General features: G+C 39.2%; 1 pseudogene across 1 annotated transcript; it reads left to right on the forward strand.

The window, feature by feature from the left end:
• The first annotated feature begins 6,531 nt into the window (after positions 1 to 6,531).
• Positions 6,532 to 7,015, forward strand: LOC309844982 (large ribosomal subunit protein eL21 pseudogene; annotated as a pseudogene). The gene has a single exon. The product of its transcript is annotated as a large ribosomal subunit protein eL21 pseudogene (transcript).
• The last annotated feature ends 6,317 nt before the right edge of the window (positions 7,016 to 13,332 follow it).

A 13,332-nucleotide genomic window follows, 5' to 3' on the forward strand; every position in this document is an offset into this window, starting at 1 on the left:
TTTCTTTTTTTTTTTTTAATCTTTATGCATCACACCCAGTGCTCTATGCAATATGTGCCCTCCATAATACCCACCACCAGGCTCACCCATCCCTTCACCCCCCTCAAGGAGGCTATTTCTGAAGCAGTTTCTTTCTCTTCTTCTATTTCCAAATGACACTCTCATCTCCTGTATCAATGCATTTATCCTTGAGTATAACAAAGAACTACACCAGAAACCATATAGCACCAGTAGATCAAATTCTACTCCATTTGTTACATTTTGGTTTAGACAGGGAACATAATAAATAGGTAAGTGGACATTCTCAGATGATAGCATTTGAGACCTAAGTGTTGCAGAAGACTCGGGAATGGCAAGAACGTTCCAGGTAGAAGAAACAGTTAAGTGTGAGACAGAAAGAAGATGACCATACTTGAGAAGCAGCAGGTGAGTGTATGCTCAGAGGGTTGGTTGTGATGAGGTGAGGAATTTACGCCAGCATGTAAATCAAAGTACTTCTTTATCAAGAAAGATTTGCGAACCCCTCTCCCCCCAAGAAAGAAAAAAAGTTGAACTAAACTTGGGCCATAATTGATTCCCTTGTCTCTTATGGAACATATTCTCTTTCTGGTTTTGCTGAAATACATAAAGAATATGGAAGAAGAGGGGTGCCTGAGTGGTGCAATGGGTTAAGCCTCTGCCTTCAGCTCAGGTCATGATCTCAGGGTCCTGGGATCGAGCCCCATATCTGCTGAGCAGAGAGCCCGCTTCCCTCCTCCTCTCTCTGCCTGCCACTCTGCCTACTTGAGCTCTCTCTCTCTGTCAAATAAATAGGTAAAATTAAAAAAAAAAAAAAAGAATATGGAAGAATAGGTTAAGATTATATAAATTTGATATAGTTTTTGTGGCTCCATAATTAAAAAATTCTTATTGCTAGAAAATGTTGATAAAAATAATTCAATATTTTACAAATCTACAGTTTTTAAAATACATTTCATTCTTTGTTCCCGTACATATATATCTTAATTCAATTTCAGTCATATGGTACTTTTGCTTTTCGGTTAATATTGAATCACATGTAATTGATATATCTATATATAGAAATAATAAATGTCATTGTAGCAAGCATATAATAATCCATCAGGTTTTTAACAATTAATTTAAGCACTTACCTTTCATGAGACATTTCTTTTCTCTTTTTTTTGTCCTATTATAAGTAACCCAGCCGTGAAAATCTAAGTGCACATTGCTTTTTCTTCTTTTAAATTACATCCTTAAAAAAATCCCTAGCAGTGTAATAGTGTAATTATTAGATCAAAGAATATTTTTAAATGTGAGTTAGAATAATCTATATTTGCTATATACTACCTTATCACAATATATGTATTTAATAATTTTAAAAATGCATCTTCAGGGCTTTTAGTGAAATGCAAGACAATTGGTACTTGTTAAACTTTTTTTCTTTAGAATCCTCAATTCTAAAAAGAGTTGGCATACATAAATGACTTATGCAAAATATTTTATTTTGTGTGGGGGATTATATATATTTCTCCAATTCAACTAATGTAATAGTATTTTTTTTTCCAGAGAGGGAGAGACATTGAGGGGAGAAGCAGAAGGAGAGAGAGAGAGAATAATTTTTTTTCCTTTTTTTTTTTTTAAGATTTTATTTATTTATTTTTGAGGGGGAGGGGCAAAGGAAAAGAATCCCAAGCAGACTCCCTGCTGAGCTTGGAGCCCAATGCTGGGCTCCATCTCAAAAGCCTGAGATCATGAGCTAAAATCAAGAGTCAAATGCTTAACCCACTGAGCCACCCAGAGGCCTCTTAATTAATGTAATAATTAACAAAATTATGTATTGTAACAATTTCTAAGAAACATTAGTCATTAACATATGAAATTTTAAGCAGTTAAAAAACAGATAGAGGGGCACCTCGCTGGCTCAGTGGGTAGAGTATACAACTCTCATTCTTGGGGTCTGTGAGTTCAAGTCCCACATTGGGGGTAGAGGTTACTTAAAAAAAAAAAAAAAAAAAAAAACAGGAGGAAAAAAAAACACAAAACAACAAATTCAGTCCCCTGGTAGCCATTGATCCTTCTGGAGCTTTTCTGTAACCTTGTTATTTTAAAGTACCCATTCGTTCACTGGTGTCAGTTATTAGGATGAACCTGGGTTGTGGCCTCAGGTGCACTGTGCTACAAATGAAGTGACTTATACTTACAGAACTGGGGAGAATCTAATTCGTTGCACACAGAAATAAGGGACTAATAAAGGAGTTTACCTAGAAACACCCAGGGACAAACCAACCAAACTGAAAAGGGAGAAGCCTTTTTCATCCCATCTAGTTTATTTTTTCTTCTAAATAATAATGTTTAGCTTTGATGTATTAACTAAATTGCAGAGCTAAACACAAAGATTCTTCTTCGATTTAGTTTTTCAAAGACATGAAGATCCTAGCCAGTCTTTCATGGCTAACAGTATTCATAGAATTTCAAAGCGAGTCTTTTCTTTTCATGACTTTCTGGTCACCAACAGCTGTGCCAGGCCCACACAGGTAGAGTAAGAGTTGTTAGTGACACCCTGTGAATGATCTTTGTCCACTGTGACTTAAAAAAGAAGACATCACTTAGAGATAGGCCCCAAAACAAAATGCGATTATATTGGGCTCCCCTTCATACCAGCATCCAACCCATTTTGGCTTTATATTAGTCCTGAAAAGGAATTTGCTGCATTCAGCAGACAATTTTTGTAGGTACCATGCTGAGCATTCAATAACATCTTTTTCTCTGTTCTGTGTGTGACTTTGACACTAACCCCTTATTAAATCCAATATGTAAAGTGTTGAAAATATCACTTTTCCATGGGAATGTTTACTTGTGGGATTCTGCAGAGAAGCGTGTTGAGTACTGCTTGCCACCTGCGAGGGTTATCATTTCAAACTGGAAATCACACTACGCTTTGAAGACACTTGCCAGGAAGGGCTGACCAGAGGTAGGGCATTAACGGAGCTGAGTAGGGCTGCTGTTTATAGACAAAGGCTGCAGGCCAACTGCTGGACCAAGAGGTGGTATCCTGATCAGCAGAAGGCCTTTTAGACAGCAGCCTCTTCAACCATGATCACCTGCCTAGGGGCTGGCTCCCTGGGGCAGGCATAAAGACTTCTCATTTCCATTATGTGTCTTCAAGCACACATGTGGACAGACACATACGCATGTGTGTGTACACGCAAACACAGAATTCTCTTCAAAAGATGGGTTGGTAGGAAGAGGGAAGGCTCATGTGCAGTACATTGCCATGTCAGCTGGCTTTGCTATGGACAGACCAGCAGGCAGACATTGCTAAAGGCGAAAGCATCTTCCTGAACCTCATCAGAATGGGTCTGATCCTGAAATAGCTCTCCTGGGGGTTTATTTTTCAAATGCATTCATTGAATAAACAATAATTTTGAGAAAAAGAATTTAGCTACAATGATATTTGCATTGAAATTTAAAAAATAAAGTGAGTCTGTCTTATTAGTCATTTTTGAGATTCCTATTTTCAACTTAGTAACATCAAGCATTTTTATGTCTGGAATCAAGATTGTCTCTGCACTTGGAAATATCCTATCTGATAGTTTGCGTGTGCCAAGGAAATTGGCTAAAGGGCAGATTGTTTGATTTGGATCTTAGCATATATCCTGGTTAAAAAGTAAAGTTCAGGGGCGCTTGGCTGGCTCAGTGGGTAGAACATGTGACTCTTGATCTCAGGGTCATGTATTCAAGTGCCACGTTGCGGGTAATGCTTACTTCAAAAAAAAAAAATAATAATTTCATGATGGTAAATGGGGGAAAATACCAACATTCTCTTTAGTCATCATTGAAGAAGCTTGAATCAAGGAACTGAAATGTTAACTATAACTTTCTCTGAGATATTTCAGAATGGTGATATTTTATTGTTAAAAAATAATTTGATCTCTTAGCATGTGGAAAAAAAAGTTGAGCTATAATGAATCATAGACCTAAAGTGAAAGTGAAGACTATAAAACTTAAAAGACAAAATTTTGTGACTTTAGGTTAGGTAGAGAATTCTTAGGATGCAAAAAGCATCATGATCCGGGGCACCTGGGTGGCTCAGTGGGTTAAGCCGCTGCCTTCGGCTCAGGTCATGATCTCAGGTCCTGGGATCGAGTCCCGCATCGGGCTCTCTGCTGAGTGGAGAGCCTGCTTTCCTCTCTCTCTCTCTCTGCCTGTCTCTCTGTCTACTTGTGCTCTCTATCTGTCAAATAAATAAAATCTTTAAAAAAAAAAAAAGCATCATGATCCTTAAAAAAATAATCCAATAGACTTCATAAAATTAGGACCAAATAAGATGGTTAAGAAAATGAAAATGCAAGTCACAAACTGGGAAAAAGTATTTGTAAACCACCATCTCCTAAAGGACTTTAATTAAGAATATGTAAAGAACTGTTATGATCTTGTAATAATGCAAGCAACCCAATTTTTAAACAGTGAACATTTGCTCAAAGAAGATACAGAATGCAGGGGGACCTGGGTGTCTCTGTTGGTTAAGCATCCAACTCTATTTGGGCTCAGGTTATGATCTCAGGGTTGTGAAATCAACCCCCACGTCAGACTCTGCACTGGGTGTGGAACCTGCTCAAGATGCTCTCACTCCCTCTGCCCCTAACCCCCACCCCACCTAAAAAGAGAGAAATGTAAATAGAAAATAAACCCATGAAAAGATGCTTACCATTAGGAGTCCTAAGGGAAACACAAATCAAAACCACAATGAGATATCACTGGATGCATGTTAGAAAGGTTCTTTGAAAAGACTATTGTCTTTTTTTTTATTTTTTATTTTTTGATATTTCAAGTTAGTAAGCTGGTGAGGATGCAGAATGGGAATCTTCCTATGGGGCTGGTAGGAATCAGCAAAACCTGGCAACAACTGAAATATCTTTCAGTGGATGAAGGGATAGATACATTATGGTACAACCACTCAGTGAAATACTACTCAGCAATAAAAAAAGATCTCCTGATTTATACAACATGGATGACTCTCAAATGCATTTTACAGAGTGGAGGAAGCCAGACTCAAAATGCTATATACTGTATGATTCCATTTACAAGACCTATTTGAAAAAGCAGAACTCAAGGGACAAAAAAATAGATCAGTCGTTCTTAGGAACTGAGAATAGAGGAAGAGGTTGATTATAAAGGAAAAGAATAATTCTATATCTTTATGGTGGTGTTGGTTACCCAGTTGAATTTGTTGAAACTCTTAGAACTATAAAAGGCAAATATTACAGATCTAAATTATATTTTAATTAAAAAGAAATTGGATTTTTATTTCATGCCATGTTAATCAATTTCAGGTACATAAAAGATTAAAATATAAAAAGCAAAATGAAACGTTCTAGTCAATACAGGGGAATATCTTTTAAGGTCTTAAAATAGGGAAAAATCTCTTAAAACTTAATAGAGGGAAAGATAGATATCTGTGATTGCTTCTGTTCCTCGGAGATGTCACAAAGAGTGAAAAGTCAAGCCTCAAATGCTAAGATATTTGCAACACATATGATTAGCAAAAGATTAGTGTCCAGAATATATAACTTACTACTACAAAAGAATATAGAAAACCACACACAAACACTGAAGTCAACTGTCTTTAACTATGGTTGCACACATCTGAATATTGTGTTGATGGTTGTGGTGTTGAGTAATAAGTCATAGAATAACCAAAGTAGAATTTTATTTATGGGGCACCTGGGTGGCTTGGTTGGTTGAGCAATGGAGTCTTGATCAGGTCATGATCTCAGGGCTGTGAGATCAAGCCCTACGTGGGGCTCCTCGCTAAGCAGGGGACTGATTTTCTCCCCCCATCCCCCCACCTTTGTGTATGGGTGTGCTCACTCTTAAATAAATCTTGGAAAAAAAAAAAAAAAGAATTCCATTATATAAAATTCCAGAATGGACAGAATTAACCATGACTTGCTTGGGAGTATATCTGTCAGTTACTAAAGAAAAAAGGGAGGCAATGATTATATAGAATTTAGGACAGTGGTTCACTTTGAAGTGAATGAGTGGAAGGACAGGTATAGATAATTTTCCATTTCATAGCCAGGGTGGTGGTATTATTATATAAAGTGTATGTATGTGTTTGATTTACTCTTGTTTTTATGATTGTGTTAGCTTAGTTTACTAAGAAGCCAGGATGGGGTTAAACATGCAAGAAATGTATTAGGGAGATGCCTGGAGGGGACCATGATGTGGATCTGGCACCTGGGAAGAAGTGGGAGAAAGTAGGGGTGGGTAGGAAGAGACTTGGACTGAAGTACAGTTCTAAGGAAGTTTTGGCCAGGCTAGTGTGGAGCCAAAGTCACCTGTCAAGGAATCACTGTCTTGCAGGAACAGTGTCCTTGCCATGCCTCCTCACTGGTCGGAATCAACATTTGGAAGCCTGACTTTGGCGTAACTTTGGAAGTGCTTTCACAAGGCAGCAGCTGATATAAATATAAACTAATAAAAGTAATTCCTTTCAGCTGGACCGCCATCTCCCAGTAATTTTACAAAATGACCAACACAAAGGGAAAGAAGAGAGACACCCACTATGTTCTCTCCACCTTTTAAAAAACATGGAGTTATTCCTTTAGCTACATACATACAGATCTATAAGAAAGGTGATGTTGTAGACATCAAGGGAATGGGCACTGTTAAATAATGAACGCCCCACAAATGTTATCATGGCAACACTGGAAGGGTCTGTGCTGTTACCCAGCATGCTCTTGGCATTGTTGTAAACAAACAAGTTAAAGGCAGGACTCTTGCCAAGAGAATTAATGGAAGTATTGAGCATATTAAGCACTCAAAGAGCTGAGCTGGCTTCCTGAAGCACATGAAGGAAAATGATCAGAAAAAGAAGGAAGTCAAAGAGAAGGATGCTTGGGTTCAACTCAAGGTCTAGAAAGCTCCACCCAAAGAAGCACACTTTGTGAGAACCAATGGAAAGGAGCCTGAGCTGCTGGAACCCATTCCCTACAAATTCATGGCAGGATAAGTGTAAAAAAGAAACAAAAGAAAACCTCAAGACTGTTTAAAAAAGGAAAAATGAATAAAAGTAATAAAATTGGGGCGCCTGGGTGGGTCAGTGGTTTAAAGCCTCTGCCTTCGGCTGGGGTCATGATCTCAGAGTACTGGGATCGAGCCCCACATCGGGCTCTCTGCTCTGCAGGGAGTCTGCTTCCTCTTCTCTCTCTGCCTGCCTCTCTGCCTACTTGTGCTCTCTGTCTGTCAAATAAATAAATAAAATCTTAAAAAAAAAAAAAAAAGGTAATAACAAAATCAAAATAAAAGGGTGCCTGGCTCACTCAGTCGGTAGAGCATACAGCTGGTGATCTCAGGGTCATGGGTTCAAGCCCCACACAAGGTACAGACTTTACTTAAAACAAAACCAACAAAAAAACCCCAAAGGGCAGCAGCTGGGCTTGTCAGTCAGTTATACTCCTCCCCACAATGGGAGATTGGAAAGGTGCATTTCTGTGGTGACCACAGTGGTATGTTTCAAAATATTTTTTAATTAAAAGAAAATGAAAATGGGCAAAGGATATCAAGGAAGGAAAACTCTTTGTTACAGAAGAATGCCATCTAAAAAATGTAGAAGAAAAAACAGAATTGGGAAAATCACCTTTTTCTGGTCCCCAAATTAATAACTAATAACTAATTAATAACTGATTTGACAGAGGTTATCAATGGATTCTAAAGCAATGTGCAAGATCTCACTCCATAGATTACTAACTAAATACAGAGGGAAAAATGTGTGTTCCCAGTGGAGTGATCTAGTAGTTACTGCCTTAACCAAGTGACCAAGCCTGAGGGTTGGTCTCCATGGAACACCTGAGCATGTATGTGGGCCCAGCTTACAGCTATGGGGCCTGGAGTGCAGGAACACGGTAGGCCCACATGCCACTGTTTTAACATTTCCAATTTGTGAATTCAGCTACCAACTTTTACAGTGTATTTTATTCCCAGGCCTTGACAAAAACACCTTTACAATGTATAATATATGTATAAAGCTATGATTTTTAGACAGGGACTTTTAGATGACTTAAAGATAGCAAAATATCAAAGAGAACTGAATTTAATTATTGTGCACATTTTGTGTTGATACACTGTCATATAAAAAAGACATACATAATTTTATATATTACAGTAACATTTATTGCCTTCATTTCAGTAATATCTCTTAACTAATCAATAGTTGGACATAAATTATGTCCTATGTATAGATAGTAATAATTCTAAAGGATTAGAAATATAAAATGTAATGGTATTCAAAGTATCCAAAATTTGAATATATGAGTTATTAAATATTACTATAGAAAATTTAACCATATTTTTATATATCTTTCCAGAAATATCATTTTTCTGCTAAATATTCAAAATGATCTATTAAGAGACACGACACCTACAATTTATTAATAATATCAACTTTTTTTAGAATTTTTTTTAGGATTTTATTTATCTGTTTGATAGAGATCACAAGTAGGCAGAGAGGCAGGCAGGGGTTGGGGGGAAGCAGGCTCCCCGCTGAGCAGAGAGCCTGATGTGGGGCTATCTCAGAACCCTGAGATCATGACCTGAGCCGAAGGCAGAGTCTTAACCCACTGAGCCACCCAGGCACCCCAATAATATCAATGTTTTTAATGAAAAGTTACTGAAGCTCAAATTAAACTTAATTTTTAAAAAATTTAATGGAAGTTTTGAAAATACTTTTATAAAAATAAAAATTTTGTAATTCTAATATTTGATATTCATCCAGTGGCCTAAAAAATATTCATATTTCCTGTATATGTGAAAATTGTTTAATGTTACAAAATGTGCAACTTACAAACCCCACAACTTTTCCTTCCCCCACATCCAAGGGTGAACTAGTCAGCTACTAGTTGAAACTTGAAGAATATAATTGAGTGAGTTGAGTAGTATCTTGAATGAGTTGAGTAGTACCTTGTAGGGATACTCCGTGGTTGGTTTAGAGGTTAGCTTATTTGAATCCAAACGATTTACTAATTATGTAAACTAGCTTCCAGGACAGTAAAAGCCTTTGCCTCAACCCCAAAGTCCTAAATCAACCTTTGCCTGGAAGTCATCTGCTTGTCAAACCTCTTGGCTAACATCTAGCTCTTGCAGTGTGCAAGTTACCATGACAACTGAGGGGAAAGTTTTGGTCAACAGGATATAATCCAAAAACAACTTTCTAGAAAAAAAAAAAAAACAACCCTTTGAGCAACTTCTTGAAGCCAAAGGGGATTTGAATGACACATGCCTCAAAAGAACAATGGCTCACAGGTATAAACTCTGGAAATCACAAGGCAAGAAACAGAAAATTAGATGATGGTTCAAATTGAAAAAGCAGGAAACATGGCCACCCCAGCCCCTCTGTACCTGGGGACCCCTGGATGTAGGATGTCTGAGGAATGTCTTTTGGTTTGATCTGATTGGAAGAGCTCCATATCCTTCCTAAAGGTCCCAGAGAAGAGTGACTTTGTCTCATTTGAGCTGAGACCCAGACATACTCAACAAATACGGATTTCCAGACATCTCGGTACTTGAAACGGTTGAGCTTTTTCTTGTTCCATTTCCTCAACCACCCTAGAGTTCGTTTTTGGTTACCCAATATCACTTGGAGGGAAAACTGCCTTTGCAAAAATTAAATTTGATTAAGACAAAATAGAAAATAAAACATTTCTTAATTTATTTGCAAAATGTCTTTTGGGGAAAATGCTTTCTCTGCAATTAATGGGAAATTTCTTATTTTTCTGTGCACCATCTAAACTCTCTTCGCCCTGATGACTTCCTTGATTCTCCAGCTCCCATTTTCAGCTATGTGGTTCAGGGGAGCAGATCCTCTCCCACCTCCTAAGTAGATGCTGTGACTAGGTTTGGGTAAATCAGAAGCTTTCCCATCTGCGGGCCACAATGACTGGTGCAGGGCTCTAGACATGACTAATCAGAACCAACAGAATCTACTCTGAAGAAACTGAGCATCCTGGTAATGTCATCCTGTCCTCTTGGGTTGGGAGGCATTGACCGCAAAAGCCTGTGCACTGATAGAAAGGCTTATTGTAAGGCCCTGTTTCCTGCAAGCTGTGTGACCTTGGACAGATCCTTCGACTTCCCTGGGTCTCGTCATCCGAAAGTCCTTCGTGACCTTTGTGAAGATTTTTTAAAGGATGCATATGTGAAAGCGTGTTCTAAATTGCAAGGCCTTGCTGAAATGTAAGACCTTGCCTTTTGCTTTCCTGGCTGCCTGTAACTACTGGGATAAGCACGTAGAGATGTTTGGGCCTATTCAATGTGCTGGAAAACCAAAAACATTGCCAAGAAGAAAATCTGAGGCCACCAAAATTGTCAGAGCCAAAAGGACCGAGGAGGACATCTAGTTCAACCCCTCATTTGACAGAGGAGAGCACTTGCTCTTTCTACCTTGGAAAGGGAGGAAATGAGGTAAGACAACTACTGCATCCATTCGGCTGGGTTCCCTACATTAAATTAAAGCAATCGGATAATAAAGAACGGCCTCTAAGCCAGAGGCCATGTCAGTGTTTGAATAATGTGGTTTATCTTCTCCCCATGGAACACAGCCTCACCTGCAGGGAACTGACAGTCACAAAAAACACAAACAAACCCAACAAAATGGAATTTACCTAACAGTCTACCCCCTCTAGTTGGTCCTCCTCTGAGTTCTAAGATGGAAGGAAAAGAACTTTTCAGCTGGAAAAATTGCTGAGCCATGTGTCTGAAATGCTTGACAAATCACAGTGGGGATTTTATTTAAATTTTTTTTTTTTTAATTTTCCCTGTTGGTAAGAACCACTCCTGCCAAGAAATTATTTGCCAAATGGTGACTTCATTTATGATGCTGGCAGTGTGATGTTTAACAGCTGACATTTGACTACTTTTTAAATATCTGTCCCTTAGCTTATATAGCAATAGAAGTGTTGCAAAAATTTGGAGAAGCACATGTAATGCTCAATTATTTTCATAGAAAAGAGTTATTGGAAGAAGTCATAGCTTGCCAATATTTTTAAATTTTGTAATTAAAAATTTAAAATTATGTATATTAAATAATCCTCACAACAACTTCCGGAGGTGGGTGCTATTTTTAATCATCCACAGGTTTAAAGTAAGGCACAGAGAGGCTGAGTAACTTTCCCAAATTCACCCAGCCAGTGGGTAGAAGAACTGGGATTTGAACATATGCATCTTGACTCCAGTCTGACTATTTAATAGCCATGCTACACTGACCTTCTGAGGTAACATTCTGCATAGAATACTTCATATGTGCTCAAAGAAATAACTTGTGTATGAAATTAAGACAAAATACCTGTTCCTATTGATCTATCTAAAACACTTTCAGTGACAGCATCAAGGGAAAGCAGAGCGACCGGAGTGAGGACACAAGCTTTGGAGCCAGGTTCAATTAAACTTGAGCTCAATTACTGGCTAGTAGCTTTTATGACAAGTTCTGCACCTTTGTCTTCTTTGGTTTCTTCCTCTGTAAAGTCGGGATAAAAATGTTACTTAAACTCTAGAGGGGTGCTGTGATTAAGGAAGATAGTTTTTGTAGAGTACATATGTTCTGTAAAGTATCGGGGGTGGGGGCACCTGGCTGGCTCTGTGGGTTGAGCACACAGTTCTTGGTTTCGGCTCAGGTCATGATCTCATAGGATTGAACCCTGCGTTGGGCTCTGTGCAGAGTCTACTTGGGACTCTCTTCCTCTCTCCCTGCACCATTCCCCCCTTCTCTTTCTCTGGAATACGTAAATAAATCTTTAAATAAAAAAGCATCAGAGGGTATAGAGTGCAGAGCCTAGTGCCAGTCCTCATTGTTACCCATCATCGTCACTACCCTGTGTATCAGAGATCACTTCAACTCTGCTTCACCTTCTCTCAGCCTTGTTATCTCTTATTCCAGCCATTCTCCCATCCCTCCCTTTCATCTGCTGCGGCCCCTTTCTGCCCAGGATCCAGTCTGCTTCTCATAGCTGCTACCTACCAAGGCCTTGCCTTAAGCCCAACTCTGCCCCTGTCACTCCTCCCCCAGGACATCTCTGTTGACCCCAGTCCATGCGTCTCCAAGGGAAACTGCTTACATAACCCGGAAGTACTGGCAGGGAACCTTCCATAGTCAAAACTTTGACCCCTCCTTCTCCCTTGTCTGATGGGATACTCATTTGCTGCAGCTGCCATAACAAAGAACCACAGACCAAGTGGTGGCTTGAACAACAGAATTTATTGTTTCACAGTTCCAAAGGCTGGAAGTTCATAATTGAGGTATGGGCAGGATTGGTTTTTCCCGAGACAGCTTTCCTCTGGCTGTGTCCTCACTGGCCTTTGCTCTGTGGGTGCACATTCACTCTTCTTAAAAGGACACCAGTCAGATTCGGTTAAGGCCCACCCTAATTTGGGGAGGACACAGATCAGCCTGTAATGGAGGGTCCTGAGATGCCTTTAATTCTCCTCCGCAGAGGATCCTATGGGATAGATCAACCAGTTGCCCATGGTTGTGAGCAGTTTGAAACATACCCTTCTACCCTGGTTTGCATCTCTGCCCTTTTCTGGGATCACACTCACCAGTCAAGTCCTTGCCCATAAGCCCTGGTCTCATGTTCATCTGTCCTGGGGAAGTTGGCCTAAGATGCTTGTAGAAACTGGCTGGTGTCCTACCATGTGGCCAACCAGCCTGTCAGGGGTGTTCCCAGCTGTCCTTTCAGTCCTCCCTGCCCATCCTGTGCCAGGCTTGTCCTGTTCTAGCCACACTGGACTCTTCACCCTCACTTGTCCTCTCCAGGAGTCCTCACCTACCAATGACTGGGCAGGTCTCTTCCTTCCTCTGCTTCAAATTCTAGAAGAAAGCTGTTTCACCTTCTTAGGCATGACCTTTATGACCCTCCGGGAGATGAGTAATTATCTCTTTACAGTTCTAAATAAATAAGTATCCTGGGTTAATTAGGAAAGATACAAATGTCCAGATTTGCATAAAAAGGAAATCACACTGCTTCAGAAAGTGCCTAAATTAGTGCGTGAGAATGTATAGAAGAAAAGTTAACAGATGTACAGCTGGCCATTCCCAGATTTTAATGAAAACCCATCTTTTATTGGTCAAAACAAGACTAGTATGACAGCCAAGGCAAAAGAGAAGGGATTAACACACACATGCTCTCACACACGTCTGTAAAAACACATGCTTCTTAGCATTCTGTTATTTTATACTATGTGGAAGCAGCAGGATGTGGATACAAATGGATTTTTCATGTATTTCTCTTGGCATTATGGCCATATTTAATGTAACATCCAGCAAAGCAGAAATTTTAA

Source organism: Mustela nivalis (genome assembly GCF_964662115.1).
Source record: "Mustela nivalis genome assembly, chromosome: 12".
NCBI lineage: Eukaryota > Metazoa > Chordata > Mammalia > Carnivora > Mustelidae > Mustela > Mustela nivalis.